The sequence below is a fragment of the Coloeus monedula genome (assembly GCF_965178545.1).
Source record: "Coloeus monedula genome assembly, chromosome: 3".
NCBI lineage: Eukaryota > Metazoa > Chordata > Aves > Passeriformes > Corvidae > Coloeus > Coloeus monedula.
In genome coordinates, this window is record NC_138783.1 from 23,493,870 (window position 1) to 23,516,428 (window position 22,559).

Here is a 22,559-nt window from a genome sequence, read left to right on the forward strand (position 1 = left end):
GACTTCTGAAACTCATCTGACAGTGGAACTAAGGTTACTCAGCAAATGACGATCCAGGACAAAACTGAAAATGTTTCCTGTCGCTGTTGTACCGGGGACGGCAAGAAGAACAACACAGAATTCAAGTCCAAGAGAAAATGGGCTTATTTAATTAATTATAAATCCATTTATATAACTTGGTTCACAAGAATGCATGATATTATTGGTCCCTTGATCAACCACCTCCCAGAATGATTGGTTGAGACTCTACAACACCCATTTCAAAATAATTTTCCAATGTACCATAACAATACTGGAAAACAAGTTAGCAGGTGTTAGATAAAGTCTTGGTTTACAAGAACTTTAAACTGTTTTCAGCTAGCTTGCGTGAGAAAGGAAAACTTCACAGGAGGCTGCAGAAAGCTGGAAAATTCCTCTGCTTCTAGCTTGTTAGTATACACAGTTTCCATTTTGTGTTGGAAGTCCTGGACAGCACTTCTGCAATCACTTTCATGTGGTGCAATGAACAGCTCTTTGTTAAGTCCATCCTGCATTCCCCCCCCCGCCCCCCAAGTGCCCCAAAAGCTTCTAAACCGAGTCTGGCTGGGAGGAGATTCCTGATGCACAAAGCCATTGTATGAAGGGAAGCTATAGAAGCAGCTTGCAAGGGATTCCATTGGAGATTAATAGTAAGTTTGGTGTGGCATTTCATGACGAGTCTCTTCAGAGAATAAACCTCATCGTATGGATAGGAGTTTGTGCTGCTCCTCTGTTTCTCACAATCTTATCAAAGATCGATCTCACCCTTCCTTTTCTTATGATCACTGGCCTTAGTTGCTCCATGTCCCACTTCTGTTACTGTTCCCTGCTCATTCTTCCATCCCTTCATCCACCCACTGTGGCTCAGTTGCTGTATCTCCTCCCTGGCCTGCTCCTGGCCTGCCCCTGGCTTCAGGCAGGGGTTAACTAATCCAGCATGTTCCATAGCAGACTTGTTTATGGTAGCAGTAGAAATAGAAACACAGACACTGAGAGCAAATGAGCTTTGGCTCATACTCTTGCTCTTCTTTGCTTTTAGTAATGTTGATGTTTCAGGAAATAAATGGCTCAGATTTGACTGTGAAGGCATTTCCAAATGCATGGAGGTTTCAAAGCACTAGAAGGCATTTGACTTTAGGACAATTACTGTTAAAGTCTATTAATTTTGTGGCATGATTCAGATGTCAAAAAAAGAGAACTTACAGCAATGGTAGTACTCTATTTTGGTACAAACAAAGCATAGCAAAGTGACTTTCCTGGAAGTGCCCATCTTGCAAACACTTTCTTTCAAATTCTGATTCATCAAGAGGAATAGGAACTGGAGAAAAATATCCTGAAGCCATAATGGAGAATTCTTAAGTTAAGAATGATCTTAATAACATTGTTCTCTCTTTTTACAGCTCACTTTCATAATTGCAAATCAATGTTTTTAAGTGAATGTATTCTGTTATCCTCAAATCTTACCTGGTGATAAAGCAAATTTCTGAATAATAGGACGTACATTCAGACACTGCAATCTTTTTAGGCTTTTTTTGTCTTTATTTAAACTCAGGCTTGCAAACCCTTGTTTCATCTACTGTCCTGTGTGTGGCACTGTAAAGTCATGAGGAAGTCCACCTCTGTACTACAAGGAGCAGGGCCTTGGCAGGCCCTCACAGTACAGGCTCCTGCATTGTGAACAGACAAGAATTATCATGAACCTCTTTGGGAAGGGACAAAGGAGCAATAGAAGAGAAATCAAGCGAAAACAATCCAGTGAAAACACGGTGCTGACTTAGGATCTGTAGAAATGCATTGAACCCAAAGACCCGTTCATGGAAGTGTGAGCAGGGCTCCTTTAATTTTTGCTTTTCCCCAGCACTACCCTTAAAGAAAGCAGGACCCTCGACAGAGAGTCCAGAGGGCAGTAGTTTAATCAGTGTTCTGACAAAAACGAACTATGGAAAAATGTTGAGTGAATTTTGGTTAATTAGCCTACAGAAAAGAAAGCTGAAGGGGGAAGGTGGTAACTGTCTGTAAAAGACTGCTACAAGGAAAAAAGGCAATAAACTGTTATTCTCATCCATTGTGGATAGGACAAGAAATAATGGGCTTAAATTGCAGCAAGGAAGATTCAGGCTAGAAATAAAATGGCCATGCTAGTGAAACCCCAAAATGTATTGCCTGGGGAGAGTGTGAAGATTCCATCACTGAAAAGCTTCTTAGGAGCAGATTAGGTGGTCATTTGCCATGCATGCTTTAGTTCTAGTTCATCTTACCTCATGGCAAGGGATAAGATAGATGGTTTCCTGAGGTTCCACCGTGTCTTTTTTACTGTGTGGTTCCAGATGTGCCTGGAATTCAGTCAGCTCCGAACATGGGCTGGAGAATCGGTGTCAAAGGCAGTAAGAAAAGCCCTGTCACAATAAGAACATTGATTCTGCGCTCTCTTGTGCTGTGCTGAGTTATGTTCTCAAATGCCTATTGAAAATACACTCAGCTGGGCTCCCTTCCAGTGGTGGTGGGAGATAGGTGTTAGGGGGAGGGCTGAAATCATGAACAGTTGAAACAATAGGTGTCCTCTGCAAAAAGAGATGTCCTATCACATTTATTTTTCAGGAATATATAGGGTTGGTTCAAGATAGTCGGTCAAACGTAGGTGTTAAAAGCATGCTCAGGCTTCAAATGCTTTTCAGATTTTTTTCTCTAAACCTTCTTTGTCCTGATCCCTGTTACAGTTTTAGTAATTCCTGGAAGTCCTTTTCCCCATGCTGGTTTATGCTTTTCCTGATCTTTCTCCTTTTAAGCCCGGGGGAATTAACCAACCAATACATCTGAAAGCCACGGAGTTCCTCCTCCTCTTTCACCCTCCCTATGTCCTCTCAGCCTGCCCTACAGAGACCCCACTATCCTCAATGCTGTCAAATCCTGACAAAACCAAACAGAATAAATACTCTTTGGTTGCTGTGCATTCATGCCCCAGTCATTGCCTTTCCCCTCAGAGGAGGAGGACTGGGCATCTCTGGCTGTTTCTTTGACCATATGGTGACACCAACTCTGTCTTTGTCAATTCATAATGTTCAGAAAACGTTCACTTTCTGCTCCTTCCCAACCCCCAAGGTCTTTCCTGTGCTGTCCCAGATGTTATGCAAAATACAGCAGGCATTTATCACACCAGGCATGTTTAGATGATTTATAAGTCAGTACCACCTGCCCTTCAGTCTCCCAGAAACATGTGCTGCTGACATTCTACAAGGAAATGCTTGTTCCTCCAGTCTAAAGGCCTGGTGACAGGCTCTGGAAACCAGGTGGGCTGGCTTTCTTGTACACGAAGGAAGAATTGTAAAAGAGGGAAGGAAGAAAGCAAGTAGTTTGCTGAAGCTTGCTACAGCAGACCAGCCCCTGTGCACAATGTTCCTGAAATCATGAGCCTTGATTTCCAGGCCTTCTCACACTGAGGCACAATCATACACACCTTCCTGGCTGCTGCTGTCCCAGCTTTCTGGCCTGGCCCCCTGCCTGGGGTAAGTTTCTTTTGATACCTGTGTGCTGAGGTGTTCTTATTCAAGGACAGCTTGAATAAGATTCAAGGGCCTGACACCTTGTTTTAGCCATTTGAACTAGGTTAGCAATGACCTGTTATTAAAGCTAAGCAAGCTCCTTCAGCCTGAAATGGGGATGGGATTGCTTTCAGGAGCATCTCGGGCAGCAGATCTGACCAAACAATAGTGTCTTCTTGGCTGCAGCTGGAAGAGGACATGACATCCAGCCCTGATATTTGTGACTGTGGAAGTGTCACCAAACACAGGCAAAAAGAGCTATGAACTTGATATTATTTTAAGTAAGTCCAATAATGTTTTTGCCTGATGTGTGAAGGACAGAAAATAAGGATAGAGAATCATTAGCCTGTCTCTACATCTTCTGTGCAAAGCTATCAACAGCCTAGGTGAGATACATTGCAGTTCCTCCCACAGGGAGCTCTGAAGGGAAATTTCCACTGGCCCCCTGAAGAGACAGAGCTGGTCATCCATGCCATGTAGGGCCATCTTACTGCTTTAGTCATGATTATTTCAGCTGAAAAGCAGTGCTCTGCCAAGAAAATATGATCCCAGTTAGTGTCTAACCAAAGTAAATAAACAGTAAGTCCTGCTTCTCACTCATACTGCTGTGGTATTGAAAGCCTAAGGAAAACCTAACTCCAGATCTTCTCACATCATGAGTTCTCATGCTTGCATGCCATCACAGCCTTATTTTGTGTCTTCTGATGGCAGTACCCATTTGTGTGGCCTCTATTTTATCAGACAATATTTTAGAAAGAGTGCTGGAAACATTCACAGTGTCGTAGGAGATGAACTGGAAGTTTGTCAGTTCAACCCCTCCTCCAGCCCCATACTTCTTGTGTATCTGACATGAAACTCAGTATATATTATACCAGAGAGTATAGAGCAGAGCAGAATTCCCTTTAAATGCTTGAAGTTTAATGAGAGTGACCATGGAGCTCCCCACACACCGTGAAGCCAGCTTGACAAGCAGTGAGCATGCACTTTGTGTCAGGAAATTGTATGTAAAGCAAATGAAAAACAGGGATGGCCTTAGAGTGGATGTCCTCTGAGTATGAGAACAAGCCCAAAAGGAGAAGAAAGTAGGTGTAGAAAACAGACAGCTCTCTCTTTCCTTGTGTTGCTTTGTCTTAGAACTAAGCAGGGGAGTCTGAGGGTTAGGTATGGAGTCTGAGGGTGGAAAAGTAACTTCTCCCAGTGGGAGACAAGGAGCACTTGAGAGGAGAGAGCAGGTTATAATGAGAGCCCTTGACAATGTTTGCAGAAAGTACTCTGGTTTGGGCCACTGGAGTGAGCTAAAACCTATCTATGCACACTAGCTTTGGGTGGTGAAGATTATATACTGCAATGGCCTCTTCTCACAGCAGCTGTGTTTTTCCCTGTTTCAGTTAGCACAGTTGTGAGCTCTGCCATCATGACATTTTACAGCAAACACCCATCTGCAGTATTTCCTTAATGACAAGAAATGTTAGATTTCAGTCTCTCTGTTTTCTGACAAGAGCAACAATGCCTCTTCCTCTAGAGCAAAGGGCTGTAGGCACTGTATGTTATTACAGTAGCTTTGTGTTTCTGGAGGCGGTTGTTTGGTTAGACTCTCCAGTGATACAGATTTGCTGGGAATCCCTTAGCTGTCACCAGAATTTATGAAACAAAACCCCACCTGACCCCCAGTGACAGGCTGTTGGGACAGGAAACCTCTGTTAGTCCACAGAAACTAGGTAAATAGAGCTGGGGAAACCTCTAGAGTCCACTGCTGTACCAGAGAATGATTGTCTCCCAGACTCCCCTGCATGAGCCAAGCAACAGGCATTCCTCAGGGAGACAGGTCAGCATCTCCATTATCGAGTGTGCCCATCAGAGGCTAAATCTCCACCCTTTTAATTTCACCCTATTCTTCATAGCTGTAAGACCTTTATTCCTCCCAGGACAATTATTCTTCCATCAAATACTTGTAGCAGGTTAAGTATGCTCCTCTGGGTATAGCTAGGAAGCTATACATATTTAGCTCTTTTCCTCCCCAGGAATCAATTTCCCCAGCCCTTTAATCATGTTTACTGCTCTTCTCTGAATCTGTGCAGTTGCTGGTATTTTGCGTTGGTTCCCATACATCTCTGGGCTTTTGATGAGCTGTAAGGCTTCATCTTTGCCCTTTTTTCTACCAGCAGATAGGCAATCTAATGAAGCAGGTGATACTGAGCTAATGGCATTTTGTGACTATGATTCTCCGCCTCCTTAAACTGCTGGTTGATCTCGGAGATCAGTTGCTTGTTGCAGCCTTTCTCATTGGGTGAAAAGAAGCAACAGTTCCCTCTCCTGTGAAGTGCTTGGAGATCTCTGTGTGCAAACAGGATAGAAACACTAAACTGTACAGCTGTTATGGCTGCCTAGAGGAGTGGCTGGCATGGGGAGAGGGGTTCTCAGGCAGAGCCCTGCCCAGCCTCCCTCACACGCCCACTCACCAGCAGAGATGTATTAGTCTCTGTAGAGAGTCCCTCTCTACTGTGCAGCTCACGTCTCTGAGTTGTGAAAGTCTCAAAGGAAAGAGGGCAGCTTAAGCTCAGGTTGAGGGCAATTATGTTGCTTAATAGTTTCACCTCCCTCTGATCCTTCCTTGTCAGTGAGGGACCAGCACATTAACTCTCAATAAATTAAGTAATTATGTTGTGTTTAAATCTCTCTGTAATATTTTGCCATTGAGTTTTCTAACAGAATCAGGACACTTCTTGGCAGCTTTTTCTCCTTACTCACCCTGGTATTTGACCCCTACAGGAGCAGCTTGGTTTCTCCCAGGATCTTGGATGCCAGTAAAGAGCTCTGCTCAACTTTCTTCCCTGCCATCTGCCATCCTGACGTTTCTTGGCCTCAGAACAGCAGATCAGATTTCACCTTAATCAAATTGCAAAGCACGGAGGTAATAGTCTTGGTCTCCAGGCACTGTTACTTGGACTGAAGTGGGACACCACAGCGGGCACAAGGTAGCAGATTCCTGCCAATGAACTTCCTGGTGCCAGTGCACAGAGCGTGGATCCCTCCTGGACAGGACCTGAAAGAAAAGACAGAGCAGCTGAGAGCTGGGTGACTCTGCTTTGCCAGGAATGTTGAGCAAACACTGCTGGCTGCCCAGCTGTAAGGAACTGACTCCAAGCCTACTTACTACAGGCGTCCAGTCAAGGCTGATATGTGTCTGCCTGGCTGGAGAGGCATCATCAGCCAGTGGCAGAGACAGGGCAAATATGTGCCAATGGATGTGACGCTGGAAAATGTGGCAGGCTGAATCCTACAAGAATCTTTCTGTGTCAGGAGAGACGAATTGTAGGGGAAGGAGCTTGGCTTCTTTTAGAGTCAGGGGAGGGCGTTTTCTTCAGCGAACTGTTCAGAGAAATGTTATGGTCCACGTTGTCTGATGCCCAGAATAGGACTACAGTGAAATTCTGGTCTTTCATTTAGGATGAAGTCACCTTCCCATGCAGACACAGCTACTGTCCAGCTCTTGCAGCTGCTAAGACCCACACTTTACTCAATTTTTATCTATTCTGGATCTACCCAGATGTCAGTAAGTACCCTGGGCTGCATGCAGATTCCCACAGTCGGAGGGCTCAGGCAAAGACCTGAGTACCACCTGTCTGAACACTGATGAATAGGGTGGGCATCCCCACTTCTCCCCCTCTGGGGGTGCTCACAGTGCATGGCCCATGCCTGGTCACTGCTATTCTCCACAGCAGGCTGGGAGTAGGTTGGTGACAGGTGAAGTGGCTGCACAGTGCAGATGCACAAGGCATGCAAGCCGTGGGGAACAGGAGGGTGAGCACAAGGGCATGAGGGATTAAGAGCCAGGCTGGAGAGAAAACTTAGTTAGAGATAACATCAAGGAATTCAGTCAGGGAAGTAGGAAAGTTTGGAATAGAGCTAAGGAGTAGGAAGGTCACTGGGGAGAAGTTTGGCCATGACACTCAGCAATAACATTTATGTACCGCTACAGCTTTCAGTCAAACAGAAAAAAAAGAGCAGAGGCCTTAAGATCTAGTCCTAGCCCCAGCCATGTACTCTCCCTTGGGCCAGGCCTAAGCTTCATGTAGGTTTTGGCAGGAATTGTGGTTAAGTAGCATTGCAGGACATTTGATGTTTAGATGTAGAGTGTCATAGTATATCCAGACGAGTAGAGATGCTTAAATGACACAGAGATAGGTGAAAGGAGAAGTTGTAGACCACATACCCTTGTTCTACCTTTTAGTATATAAATTATGGGCTGTGTCTTCTGGCTTGTTTTGTTTCAGGGATGATCTTCTGTCCTTCAAGATGTACAGTGTTCATTTTTGCTCTTTGCTCAGTGTGATGGCTATTTTGGAAGCCATTTTAGATGCCACATTCTCCATTTAAGCTGCAGAGGGCAAATCTAGGCACTTGCATGAACATTTGTGATTTTAACTTGGGAAGGGAGGGAAAGGTGAGGTATTGAATGACTGAATCCTTGATTGGCACTAGTTGCATGTGAGAGAGATTGTGGTGAGAGCACAGGCAAGTGTCTCTGGCAGACCTTGATGGAACAATGTAAAATGCTACAACTCTTTAGGAATACTTAGATGTGTGTTTTTAGGTCTCAACTGTGAGGGCAGTCCTCTCCTGTGAAGGGCTGTAACAAAGAGCAGGAACTGCTATCTTCTTAAACTGTGTTGGCTCAATTAGTAAAGAGCTGCTAGCGTGGCAGTAAAAGAGAAAATGCCTGCAGATGTACCATAAATACGAATTTGTGATCACTTGGCTTCTGTGTTACAGCACTGTTCGGAATCTCTGTTCCTGGGCACCGTATGGGGCCATGGGCTATCCACACCAGCAGTTTGCAGTTGACCACTCAAGTCAGATTGTGAGAAAGGTAGAAAGAGTGCTGTCACCCTGTTTAAGAAGAGGGCATAAGTTTCAGTTGTCACAAGCTCTAAAATCCTCACAGAGGAAAAGGTACCACAGCTGAGTGGTATAAAATTATATGATATATAAATACCATGCCCAGGCTTCCCTGGGAGCTGCCAGTTGTTGTGGCAATGGTGATGCTGCATAATGCAGGTGAGGTCCTTACTCTGCTCCTTCACAAGAAAGATATTTGCCCTTAAATATTTCCTCAAGATAAGAGCAACAAAGATGGAAAGGTGTTTGCAGCTACTACTTTAGCAGAGAAGATACTCTGGAGTAAAAAGCTGCTCAGAAGACTGACAGGAATAGAAAATCTGAAGAAACCCAGCATGCTGTAGTGCCTTGTACCATAGGTGAGAGTGCACTCGACTAAGGGAGCTGTTGTTCCCTCAAGGATACTGGCCTACAGGGAAACTGAAGAGCACCACCTCTTCACACTGTTCCTAGGAGGCAGTGGATCCCTGTTGGGAAAGATACTCAGCTTACTGGCTATCTGCTGCAAACTTATGAAAGGAGCTGTGCTTTCCTTCAGTACCTCTCACTTGAAATGTATCCAAAATTACTGACTTGAAATATGAGGCCATAATATGTTTATGGGTGGAATCTAGGCACCAGAGAGAGGCAAGGTGCACAGCATGTTAGCATGGATTACAACCCAAAAATACCAGTTACACAGTCTATCCAACCTCATCTGAGAGAAGGGAGACAGGCAGGGGAGACAGATGTTTGACAACAGGTTTCATCTGAAGCTGTGAGGTGATTCTTACGAAGGGGTACTTTTTAGAAAGAAGGTTCCTAATATTTTCTTTTGCTCAGCACAGGCCATGTCCCTTTGCCAGGGAATGCAGATGCTGCTTAGCTAGAGAGATGAGTGACTCGGGGAAAAATCATCGCTTGTTTTCCTGTTCAAACAAAGATGCTTTCTCGTAATGATAACCAAAGCAGGAGTCAGCATCTCTTGGCAAACAAAGTGACATTAAAAGCATTTGCTGGAAATGCTTTCCACTTTGTTCCTGAAAAATGGCCAGAGGATATTGATAGAGTAGAAGAGGACTCAGTTCTGCAGCAGGGGCCCAGCAACTGTAATTTTAAGTTTGGGAGGGGAAGGACCAGAAGGGTGGTGAAGAACCTTTAGTGAGATCTAGGAGTTCCTTCCTCCGGGAAGCTTCGTATATTAAACCCACTAATCACTGGATGCCATCTGGCAAAATCCAAAGACAGAAAATACGCTCTTTCAAAACATGTTTAGAAGATATTGGAATACGTAATCTCTGTTGGGGGGATGATGCACCAGCATGGGAGAAGGAAATCACTGAGGAAATCATCCCTAGCATACAGATGAATCCAGGAAGAGAGCCCAGCAATGTTGCTTTCAACACATGGCTGCTCTGTCCCCATGGGATGAAGGCAGCAGCAAGGACTGACAGAGGATTTGCCTGTTCCTCAGAGAGAGCAAGTTGTGCAGCAAAGCACAAATGCCTTGCACACTGCCTGGCTTTGGGCTCTGCATCTCCTTCACAGCCAGCCCATGGGGTTGTTTTGTAGGCTGTACCTGGCAGCAAGGTATATGGGGGCTCCTGTGGTCCTACACAGGATGGGAATCATGGTTCCACTGTGCCTGAGGCTATGCAGCTTTCACTGTGGAAATGAGGCAAGGCAATTCTTAAGGCTGTCCTCTAAGGCTGAGGGGGCAGACAGTGCCAGGATGCACATTGCTGGACAGGACTCCAAGAACCAAGTTTCTATCAGAAAGAAGCAAACACATTACAAGAGCTAGTCTGAGATCAGCAGAACTCCTACCAGAACTAAGGCTTGTCTGCTATCTCACTGACCTCTCCAGAAAGAGCGAGAGTTCCCGGTCACAAACAGAAGTGCAGTAGAATACAGGACCCAAACCCTGTTGAAATAGGAGATGAAAAGAAGAAAAGAATAAATCAGAAGTGAATCCCAGTACTTTACATATCCTTGGAAAACAGTCAGCTCTGGTAGTAATTGGAGCAACTGAAAAATCAGTTTAAGAGTCAAGGCAAATACTTTGCCCACTGTCTAAGTGTCACCCCAACTTGCTTGCATCCACTGAGCCTTACAACAATTTATAAAATCAGAAAAGATTCCTTGGCCTGTGGATATCTTACAGAGCCTCAGTGCAATGAGGGAAAGTCTTGCTTTCTACCACAAAGATAGGACTCTCTGCTAATCAATTGTGTATCGAGACCTTGAGTGTACTCCTGTGGCTTAACAACCCTGAGCATCCTCACCTGCACCCTCCACCCCAGCACCCTCCATCACTGCTTTTAGGCTCCAACCCAGCCTCCCAGTCCTGGCTTGAGCTGGGTTGCAGGTAGTCTTATCTCCACCTGCCTCAACTGACTGGACTTTGCATGAGCCCAAGACCTGGCTTGCTTCATTTCTGTTCCTCACTGCACTGTCAGCAGAACTTGCCCTGGCCCTGTTTGGATACCATGGGGCTGTGCCTCTGATTTGAGAAGACACTGTGGGTATCTTCAGTTTTTTGCTCATCTTCACTTGGGGAGTAGTTGTGTTTTTGTTGCCTCCTGCTTTTAGGTAGATAACCTCAGCCTCAGGTGGAAAGGGTGGGAAAAGTAGAGTGTTTTGTTGACTTCCTCAGCAGCTACTGACTTCTCCCCCACCAAAAAAAACCCCAAAAAAACAAACCAAACCAATTATTTGTGCATTATTGCTTCTCTTACGGAAATGAGGGAATTCAGAAAAAGTGATCACTAAAAGGAAATGACAGATTTCCACTTTTTCCCACATGGAAAAGAAATGTCAGGCTTTCTTCTTTATTCACTTGTTTCTGATGTTTCTAGTGCCAATAGCTTGAACGAGTCTGCCTTACAAATCAGGAGCTAGCATCTGACCTCTCAAAGAAAGAAGCTGAAATGAAGCACATATGTGAGTATCAAAATCCTGTGGAACCCACTGCCATGTGATAACTTTGGGGTTGGAAGCTCGGCAGAATTCAGGAGGTGAAGGGGTGTTAAAATAGCCAGTGAGAGTATACATATTTACACTAGACAGGTGAAAAATGCAGAAGGGGCGCAAACCTTCGTGCTTGAGGGTGTCTGCTCCCTGATAAGTGCCTGCTTTAAGGAAGAAACTTCCCCTGTTGCTGGGTTGTTACCTGGCAGGATGGCACATGCTCTTGTGCAGCTTCTTGTGCACATCACAGAGAGAGTCGGGCCCCTGCATGGCCTTCACACATGATCCAGTCTAGCACTTGTTTTCTTTGTTTCCTCCTTTTGTGAAACACCAGAAGCTAATGGTGGGGTTGCACTGAGAATGTAGTGAGCTGGCAGCAGTTTAGTAGGAGGTGAAATTATTTGTACAGTGATGTGTTGACAGATGTGTGAATTGTACACAAACTCAATATATGAAGTTGTGCAGCAAAGAAACAAGTGATGTGTGCTTCTAAACAGGATCTTCCTTGCTGTGGAGTTCTCACTCCTGCTGCTCATTTCCCACCTCCAGTCTCAACAATAAAATTTGGCAATTTGCAAAGTGCTGTGAAACCTGTCTCCAGGTTCTGGTGCAAGTTGCAAACCTGCTTTTCTTCTGGCTCCTCAGGGTTGCTGTGGGTTCTGGGTGGTGCTGTAGAAGGGAATGGGGGGCCTGTGAAGCTAAACAGTGCTCAGAGCTGTGTGGGGAAGGTGCTGCACGAGACTAAGGATGATAAATGGAACAGAGAACTCAAGGAACAAGTATTCAGTATTTAGTCACTGTCAGAGCCAGGACAAAGAACTGAGTTCTTGATCCCCTTGCATGTGCTCCAGCCATTTGTCAAGGCCGCTGGACTTGTATGACTGTACTAGAGACTAGAGGAGTGTAAATGAAGGGAGCAGAAGCATTGTCTCTAGGGAAACAAAAAACCCACATCTTTCCTTGCTAGATTAGAAGAATGGTAGAGTAAAATATGCTTAGGGGCTTTCTAGAATTTTCCTTGAGACAGTAGCAAGTCCTAAGGAGGAGTATTACAGTAGCCTTTCCACTCTCATCTTCTGTTGCAGCAGCAAGCTGTCCCCATAAGTGCCCCATCTTGTCTCTATTTGTATTGTACTCACACTTCCCAGCCATGTCTCAAATGGGATACGAAGAAGAATAGTAGAACTTGCCCTGAAAGTGTCACCCCTAATTAATATCCTCCAAGGCAGCTCCCTAATTAGTATGCAGCTGTGGTTTCAGTGCAGCTCGTTAATGGGCTCGCTCCTCAGAGAATGGTAGTTAGGTATGACACTGATATACTGTGGTGCCACGGGAAGCTGCCACAAGGCTACATCCACTGGACAGGTAAGTGGCAGCCAGCACACCAGGAGAACAGGTGTTGGGCAAATCCATTTGTGTCTGGGAACAGAGTGAAACAAGAAGGGGCAATGTGATATGGTGGAAGAAAGAAGCCCAAGGTGTGACCAAAGATCTGGCTGGCAAACAGCATGAACAAAGCAACCTCACGAGCTCGGGTCCTATGTTCTCCACACCTATGTCTGCTCATGGCCATCACTCATGCTAAAGCCACTTCTTCCTCACTGAACTGTTTGGAAGTTGCTCTGCCCAGCTCTAAAAAGCATATCAGTTCTGTACTTTAGTATTTCTATCATCTCCTCTTGCTTGTCTTTTCATGGTTAAAAAGTTTATTTGACAGTTTTTGTGACAGAAAGGGACAGAATCATTCTGCAAAGGCAAAATCTAATTTTTATGCAAACATTCCTCACAAAACCTTTGTTGTCTCTCACTGACCTCTTCTGTTTGGACATAATTTGACATGGCTGAAATATTAAGAGGGAGAAAAATCCAAAAAAAGTCCTCCAAGGCCTACCAGGGTGCTAAGAGGGAGGACAAACTGAAAAAAGTACTACTTTATCCAAGAGGTCAGACCAAAATGCTGGTTTTCAACACACTGAACCGTCAAGTGTGTGAAATCTGGAGTCTCTTGGAATCAGTGGTTCAGCACTGACTTGGATAAATCTGTTCATCTGGGCTCCTCTTCAGTTTCCTGGAGTTGTTTGTGTGTGCAGCTCTGTGTTGGTGGCACCAAGCAGGCTGCCAGGCTGGTCCCTTGCAGCAGTCTATCATGACATGATCCCAGATGTGCAATACTATATCCTCCATGATTACTATGTGAGAATTACTACTCTGAGTGTACAAACACCCCTGCCTTCATTATGTGCCCTTAAACCCCTCTTTTCTCTGCTACACGGAGGCAGAAAGAGTTCAAAAAGAAGAAGGCTTCCCCTCTGTCTTATATCCGGTGCCTATTCAGCATCTTTAGCCCAGAGGAATCCTTGGTGCCAGCTGTCACTCAGCTCCCACAGACTAGTTTTGCAGTTTGTCAGATGCAATTTTTCTGTATCCCTGTGCAAGAGGTGATGGTGATGCACCACAACAGCTGATTGACAAAATACTTCTTATCAAAGGACGATGAAGGAGGGAGTGAGCCAGTGTGTAGAAGGCCACAGACCTCTGTCTGATAAAGACCAGGATGTTTTTCCCCTGTACCATTCCTACATAGTCATGACCTGAGTGTGTTTTTTCCCTTGTATTAGTCAAACCTTTAAGTAGTAAATGAGAGGAGTTTCTGGAAGCTGGAAGTCTTCTAGGTAGAAATAATCCATCATTACAAGCCTAAGGCTTAGAGGTTTTTTTAGCAGATCTTTAGAAAATGGTCAATGAAAGGTCTGAGACCAGAAAAGTTAGGAATTTAAAAGGAGCTTCATTAAGAAGTGAGCTTTACAAAGCATGTATTCCCTTTAAAACTGAGGTAAATCAAGGCTAAGCAACATGGAGTTAAGTAGGTGAGCCTTCTGTACTGCTGGGCTTATTCAGGATTTCTTAGCAATTAAAGTTGCTTCTTTAATTAAGGGTACCTGCAAAAGATGTTTGGTTTGCTGGTATATGGATTTCTTTTGTCTCCTGAATTATACAGAGTAGAACTTTAATGGTTTTTTCTTGTCTTTGAGTTTTTCTACAAAAAATATCAAGACTATTGAGCTTGAGCTTTCCTTGCTCAAACTTGCTGAAGGATTCACTGTTGAACTAATTAAAAGATCCCTTTCCACACTGAAGTCTTAGCAAAGCTTTCCTACCCCTCTTGCCAAACCAGGCACTACAGTAAGGTAAGTTTCTGAAATGCTTGAATGTTCAACTCTGCTATGGCCAATGAGATAGATTTGTGTTCAGGTCCTAAACAGCTCTCTTAATTCTAACATCCCAAGCTGATTACCATCCTTGATACTCAGTGAAGCATTGAGCACAGCCAAAGTAGAATCTCTGTATCATCTGAATCCTATTCTTGTCAATATGCCTTGGAGCAAATGAATGCAGAGCAGTGAAGAGTGCAATCCCTCACTGGCATCTCTGAAACAAATAACATGAAAATATAAGTTTGGTCTAAGTGCCCAGAATTTCTTTTTCTCTGAGGAATAGGTAGTTACCACACCAAGGTGGGTTCCTTACAGCTATGAGGACTCCTGACCTTGCTTAACCTGGACAGGACAGGATCAGATATCTCTGTGTGTCCCCTCGTGTCCTCTAACTATGTCCTTGAACTGTGACAGCTCTGGAACCTTTTCTCACGTCTCTTGTACAGATCACTGGAAGAATTTGAAATGGTAACCTGCCCTCTTGTCCCCTCAACACATTGTCCCAAGACTATTTGGTGGAAGAGACATTTCAGTTGCCCTCGGATATTTCATAACTTTAAATATTTTATAACAAATTAAATGTTAATTGTGTGCTGTCCAGGGGAGAAAATCATTGTAGTATTCAATTAACATTTAATATATTAGCCATCAAATATTTAAATAGCCTCTATCCAATGGATGTATTTCTTCTGCATTATCTGACTTAGCTTCCCACAGAACTTTTCACCAGCAGACAACAGCAGAATAACTTTAAAAGGGTAGGAAAAAAAATGACATATCTGCCTATGTTTTCTTGCTTTTGAAGTTTTTCAGCATAATTTAGAAGCTCTGGATACTAGTGTGGGGGAGAATCAGCAAGCTGGTAGCCCCTGAAGTATTGCTTTGCCATTCTGCTACCTCACCCTGGCTACAAGTCATGACATCTTTGAGAGGGTGCCTAGAGATGTCTTAATTGTACAGTTGCCTCCTTAAGTCACTTCAGGGCCTCTTCATTGTGCTGTGCGTCAAAATCAGCTTCTGTTCTCAGGGCCCTACATCTCATGGCTCCTGCTTATGTTTCCAATTTGGGTTGCTTTTCCATTTTCTCCCCTTGATCTGTCCTCAGTGATCGCTTCTTTCAACTTCTTCATTCACTGACAGGTTTGTCTTCTTTCCTGTCACCCTCATATGCTTTCAGTACCTTGCTATAAGGTCTGTTCATCAAGCTGCTCTTTTATTCTAAAAGTAACAGACCTTCTCCCCATCCTCCAAAACAAAATACTAAAGTTTACTCCCTGCAATAACAAAACATATGTGTCTGTGGGGAAGAGATGATAAAATCATTACTTGTAAAGCTTACACATAACAGATGTTGCCTGGTAACTAAGGGCAGGATGAGGCTGGTTCTGTGGAGCAGTGTATAAGCAAGATGTGCTGCCTGATTTCACAGGATTAATATACAAAATAGAGGCTGTGGGACAGGCATTGGCTGAGAGAACTGTCTCCTGTGCTAGACTGATTTGGTAAATGACTTTAGGGATCTGGTGTTAATGGGCTGAATATGAGAATCTGGGATATTGTTCAGGGACTTCATGAGCAGGAATCAGGTGGAAGATTGTTTCTTTTGTTTTGAGAGATGTTTCATCTCAGTGGATGGATAGCCATGTTTGAAAAATTTGGTCCTGGTACTCTCAGTGCAGTAGTCCCCTTGTGAAGTGGTGCTACGGGTTGTAAGGAGCTGGATCACATCAGGAGAACTCTTGTAAAACCCTTCAAATGGAAAATCCTGTCTGGACCGTGACTACAAGCCAATCATGTGGTCCTCACCAAGATCCCAGATATATTTCCCACATTCTTTGGATAACTCTATTTCTTATCTGATTTTCAGTCTCTCACCCCGTTTCAAGGTGTGATGCTTGCATATGTTTCCTGGCTGGCTTGGCAGCGTGGAACTTGGTATATTGAGCCTTGCTGCAGAGCCCTCAGCAAAATGGATTAAAGAGATGTCTATTAGTGTACTTATTCCAGGTCTTCTTTCAGTTTTGGGGTCCACAGATCAAATGCTAAAAATGGTGAGGTCAACTACAAGAAAATTTCGGGGCTGGGAATATTCTCATCTGTAGACAAGACATTGACATTTCTATGTATTTAGCTTATCAAAGTGAAGGATCTTGATTATGGAATAAAGCCAACAGGGAAAGAATTTGTCTGAGACAGCTCTTTAGTGCTCAAACATGTGAAGGGAACTGAGAACAGGAGATGGAAGCTAGACAAACTGGGAATGGAAATAAGGCACAGCAGAGTAATGAGCTATAGGAAGAGATCTGTCAGAAGCAGGGGATTTCATCAGCACTCAAGTCTTCAGTCCAACCCTGCCAGCCTTGTCCATGGGCTGCATGGTGTGAAGAGAAGTTTTGAGTGTGATGCAGAAACTATAGGTAGAGACTGTGACCTGTGCTCTGCAGGGGGTCAGAGCATCCCTGGTTGCTTTTATAGTCCGTATTTGGATTAAAAATTATGATAGCTCTGTGGCTTGCCTCTTCTGTTCCTGGCATGATATGGGAACATAAGGGCGTAGAGATTTCTGAGGTCATGGACCTTGGTGGGTTGAGATACTACAGTACTCTGAATATTTACCACCAGAATTTGCCATCTTTCTTGCTGGTCAGGTGTGCCAAAGTTGAGATAGCCATATGGTACCTAATTTAGGCCATATCCAGGTGGTAAAGTTTTCAGGCCTTTAGTCATCCAGCACCAGAGACCTGTGCCCAGATGGTGGCAGCCATGCTAGGGGCCAGAGTTTTTTCTGTGTTTTTCTTGGCCTGGTCATGACTGTGAAGTTGACCCCTCTCACTTTTTCCTGCTGTGCCTGCCTTCTGGGGACAAACAGGGTGCTGAAGAGGCCAGAGAGTGGGCTCTGGTCTCATTCCAAGAGCCCACAGTGTAAAACACTCTTGTGTAAACTCAGCTAATCTGAGGTTAACTCCCTTTGCCTCTCCTTCTCTTACCTCTACAATAAATTGCCCACATATCTTCCTGATGGCCTCTTTAAAGCAGAACAGATCAATTATATGGAAATATATATGCAGTACTCTGAAATAACAAGCCCTTGGAAACACCACACAGAGTCTGCGATGCTGTTTGCAGAACATGGAGCTAATTGGTGTGAAACCACTATTTACAAACAGTTTATCTCCTTGCCTGTAGGTTTCTGGGAGGGAAAGAATGGGGATGTCTGAAAGGAGGGGGATGCTCTCTGCAAAAAGAGCTGTTTCTGTGAGAAATAGAATAGCAGTGGCTATTCTGGCTTTCATACAGTCGGGGATGTTTCTGCTCTGGTCTCAAGTCCTAACTCTTTTACCCACCTGTGCAGCACTATATGTGTTATTCCATTTTCTTGAGATCTAGTACTTTGGTATCTGTATGTATGAGAAAGGCTTAAGGTGGCTTTTAGAAGCTCAAGAACTTCTTAAAGGCTTGAATAAATATAACTTCAGTGTTTCATGTCTCTCTTGCTCCTCTGATGGGATGTGCTTTGCACTGTCTCTGTCTCATCCCTTGCAGGTTGAAGCAGGAGGATAGAAGATCATGGTATGTGCTCAGTACTCCCCCACTGCGAATGGGGGAGCAAGACTTGAGATTAGGTCGATAATCAGAGAACTGAGGAGCCTGAAGCATTTTTGGGAAGCTTGCTTGTTTGGAGAGGGTGCATGTGGGGAGGGGTACTTACAAGCAGTGCTGGCTTGCCAGCTAGATCTCATCATTAAAGCTGGAGAAAACATTTGACACTGTTTTGGGGCAGAGGTCCAGGGGACAAGACCAGGTGGCCCAAGGAGCAGCCGTGAGAACTGCTGTAAAAATTGTGTGTTACTTCTGTGGGTCTCTGTGTGCTGGAAACAATGCAGGCCATTTCCCGGTGACAGGTAAAATCTTTGATACTTTCAGGAGTCCTTGCCAGAATTGGACCACATTGAGAGGAAGTGCAGTTGGTCTTTGGCTTTCCCTTCATTTATCCCTTATTCCTCAGACTGTGGAAAGCAGGATGGGAGAGCCTCTAGTCTGTTCTCAGTAGGGAAATTTCCAGTTTCCTTTAGTGTACTTTCTTGCCTCGTGGTTAAAGAGCTAGGGACCCTTTTTTTTAATGTTCATGGCCTTGAAAGAAGAGTCTTGTTGTATAATTCCATCTGATTTTCTGAGATTTGAGGAATGAGAAGGGTAGACCATAGATCTCTGGAGATCAGTGTGAGAAAAATGATGTCCACTCCTCCAAAGTGTGCTACAGCTATAGCTAGAAGAATAAGTAACACATTCATATCTCTTGTATGGATGTCAGCAAGACAGGTAGAACTGTAACCAGGGTGCAGGGCAGGCCAGTAAAGCTGCTATCCTCACTGTTGGCAGATTTGGGGCTGCATCTGCTTCCCCAGTCTCATCTGTGATTCTCTGAGGCTGCTCTTGTATTTGCTTTTTTCTGCATATGTTTTCAGGCTGACTGGCTGCTTGATCACCCCTTCACTGTCTCTGGGTTTGGTGCTGGTGGTTCCAGCCTTTTATTTCAATGTCTTCACTCCTGAGGAAGGGATCTAGGGTACTTCTCTCATGCATTACAGCACTCCCTTTGCTGGAGTGATGTTTGTTCAAGACAGACACTGGTTTGGCAGCAATGACCTTCAGTGCTTTTTGGTTTCTATCCTGTCCTGCTTCCTAAATGCATTGTGTCAGCCTATGCCACCTCTTTTCCTCAAAATTTTCACAATATTAGCACAACCTTTCCATCCAGTGATGTTGGGGAAATCCACTCTTTTTCTTTCTTTTTTTTTTTTTACCAGGACTGTGGAAGGGACATGCCTGTATTTATACCTCAATCTAGTTTCACAGCTGTACCCATGTTCTAAGCCTAACCATATGCTCTGAGCTGTGAGGACACTTTGTCCCATCTTTGCTTTGTCTTTTAGGCTGCATGGTCCACAGCAGAACTGTGCCTTTCCACTCTGTGCAGCATCTGGCAAATGGAAGGCACCTGGCATGCTGTCAGTACTTAACAGAAATTAAATAGTAGTAATACAAAGATACCTAGAGAGATTAGAGGCTTGGTACAAAAACAAGTGAAGAGTCAACTTGGCAAAAATGAAAGTTAATGCACCTGGCAGTGATGGGAATGTGGGAAAAGGGAGCCCTCTATGAATATTTGAAGTGTGTAAACACCAAGTGGAGAAGGATTTAGTTAATATGTGTTGGGCAGAGCTAGCAGTGATGGGAAGAAATACAAATAAGGAAACCCGTATGGTGAAGCTCATTGAGCTATTAAATAGTTTCCAAAAGTAAAGGCTAGGAGTTACTTTGCCTGGGATGCAATAAAAATACTATAGCACACTGACTGAAATTCTGGGACCACTCAAGTCAGTGAGGAAATTTGTTCTGACACAACCAAAGCCAAGATTCTCTCCCCAGATAAATGTGAAAGTGAATTGGCAGAAAAATTGACCTGTGATTGAGAGTTTGCTGTTTTCAGAGTTGTTTTGATAGTTTCCCACCAATGCAATATATATTGGTGGCTTATGAGAACAGATAAACATAAAATACCAAGTATGGCATTGTGTATAAATAAGACCAGTGTTTTACAGTTCAAGGCATTGTTATTCTACATGATCACAGCATGCAAACAGCTGCAGAGTATGCAAATAATATATGAAAGTATTTATTATGAGCACCATATAGATTCTTGGGGAGTTGATAGGCAACAGTGGTTTTCAATCTCTTTTAGTTTGCAAATCCCTGCAAATTTTCCTTAGATTGAGGACCCCTGAATGGTGAATTAACATAACGGTCTCTTTTCTTTATTTTTATGGGAACTGTAAATATATCTCGTGGACCTCTAAGGGACCAAAATCAGAATGCGAAAATTCTGGCAGGAAGATATCTGGGCTGTATTCAGATGTGATAGATGTTTGTAAGGCAGTTTTACTTGGCTATATTTTGATGTAATTACTATTTTGTGGGTTTTCGAGTACAACTCTTCCACTGCTGGAAAGCCTTGCTTTGTATAAAGAACTCAATGCATATTGAGAGCAACCTGAATTTGCTTGCATTTTTTTACAGACTCTAGACTGAGTGTCAGCCTAGACTTTCAACAGCAGGGTTAGATGAAAGCAACAGCCAGTCTGGATGAAGGTCAGTGATCTCAGCTGCTCATCACCAGAAGATCCCCCTTTGTTGTCACAGCTAACTTCTTGGCAAAACTGATAGCTGGGGTATGATTATTCATGTGTCTGTGTCAGGACATCAGAGATGACAATTACAGCAATGGATGAGTTGTTGGTCTTAGTAACTTTTTACTCCCTGGCTGCAGCCCACATAAGATGTGTGGTTTGAACACTCCAGCTGAACAGAGTTTTGTTGTTTTCTGGGTTTTTTTTTTCCCTCTGCCTGCTAAATAAGTCTTTGATGTGTAGTGGTCTTGAGTGAGCTCACCATTCCCATGTGAAAGTGCAAACAGCAGGTAGGAAGTAGCAATTGAAAACTCCTGGCCTGGAGAGATCAGAGTATGGTCTCCAGTTTTTGAGGGATATCATGACAGATGGCAACAGAAATGGAAATTTTGTCCTGAAGGCGGTTTTGACATTTCTAAATTCCATGTTGTCAAACTGGGATGAAAGCCCCAGTTGGGTTACTGGCTTAATTTGTGAAACACACATTCAGTATTTTTAGTTTAATTGCAACATAAATATTTTAGAGGTATCTGAAATACTTTGTGAAATATGTATTTACACTAAAAAGTGTTTTGATAACACTGAGTGACTCTTTATACAGCCATTATATTCATGCAGACACTGCACAACTCAGTTATGTCAGATCTCCTTTTCTGATAGAAGACTATACTGTTTTTAAAATTTCAGCTAAGGAATATAAAGCTCCTGCTCCCTTGAGAAGAGGAATACTAAACACATTACAAAAGGAGAGGATTTAGCATTCCAATATCATACTTACCAGATCAAAATGAGGCTATTTTAATTTTTTCTTTAATATGACACCTATTCTTACTTTTTAATGTCATTCTACTGTCTCAAAATGTGACACCTTCTAATTTAGGGGACAAAGTCCTAAGAAATGCTAAAAGCTGCATAATGAAATTTAAAAAAATTACACTGGAAATGAGGCAGCTTTTTACAGTGGCAGTGCATTGGACATGGAAGTCTACTGAGGACATTTGTTTAATTCATCTTCCTCTGGGATCATTCTCTTGGGTTTGGGTGTCTTTCCAACAGATATTTTCTAGTGTGTCCTCATGTCTTGAATTTGATTTTATTTGCTTGCACATGGTTGTAGAGGAAGGTGAAGTCCCCTCCCCACTGATACTGTCTGAAATTCAAGTGTCTGTGCAAGGAAGGGAGCCCACACTAAGGTTTAATGGCCCAGTGTCCCACTCTGACAGCATAATGTTGATGAGCAGGTTAGGGCTGCTCTAAAGCATCATCATGGAGACGTGGGGGAGAGGTGAGGTTACCAGCAGAGCTTTTATGGTAAAAGGGTCTTACTGCTGTGGAATTAATCTTCAGCTTGAAGTTGTGATATGGCTGCTTCCGGTGCAGAGCACAAAGTAAAGTAGGGAATGGAAAGGGTTTTCCTGGATGGGCTGCCCAAATTTCTTTACAGCTGGGAGGCCTGCGTGGAGGTCTTCTCTTGCAGCAGGAAAGATCACAGCTTGGCTAGTTGAACTCTTTGATTTGTTAGTCATTACAGCTCCAGATCCCATTAGTATTTGAGTTTTGCCAAGATGACAGAATATATTCTCTGTCTCCTGGACAAGGTCAGATAGCTACTTGGCCTTTTCTCCTTGGAGTGACCGTCAAGATTAAACTGCATTACGTATTTCCACTGTTATATCTTTTCACCAATTCAAAATTACGTTACTCTCACAAATTAACTGACTCCCTGCCCCTGTCCTTGCCCCTGGCTCCTG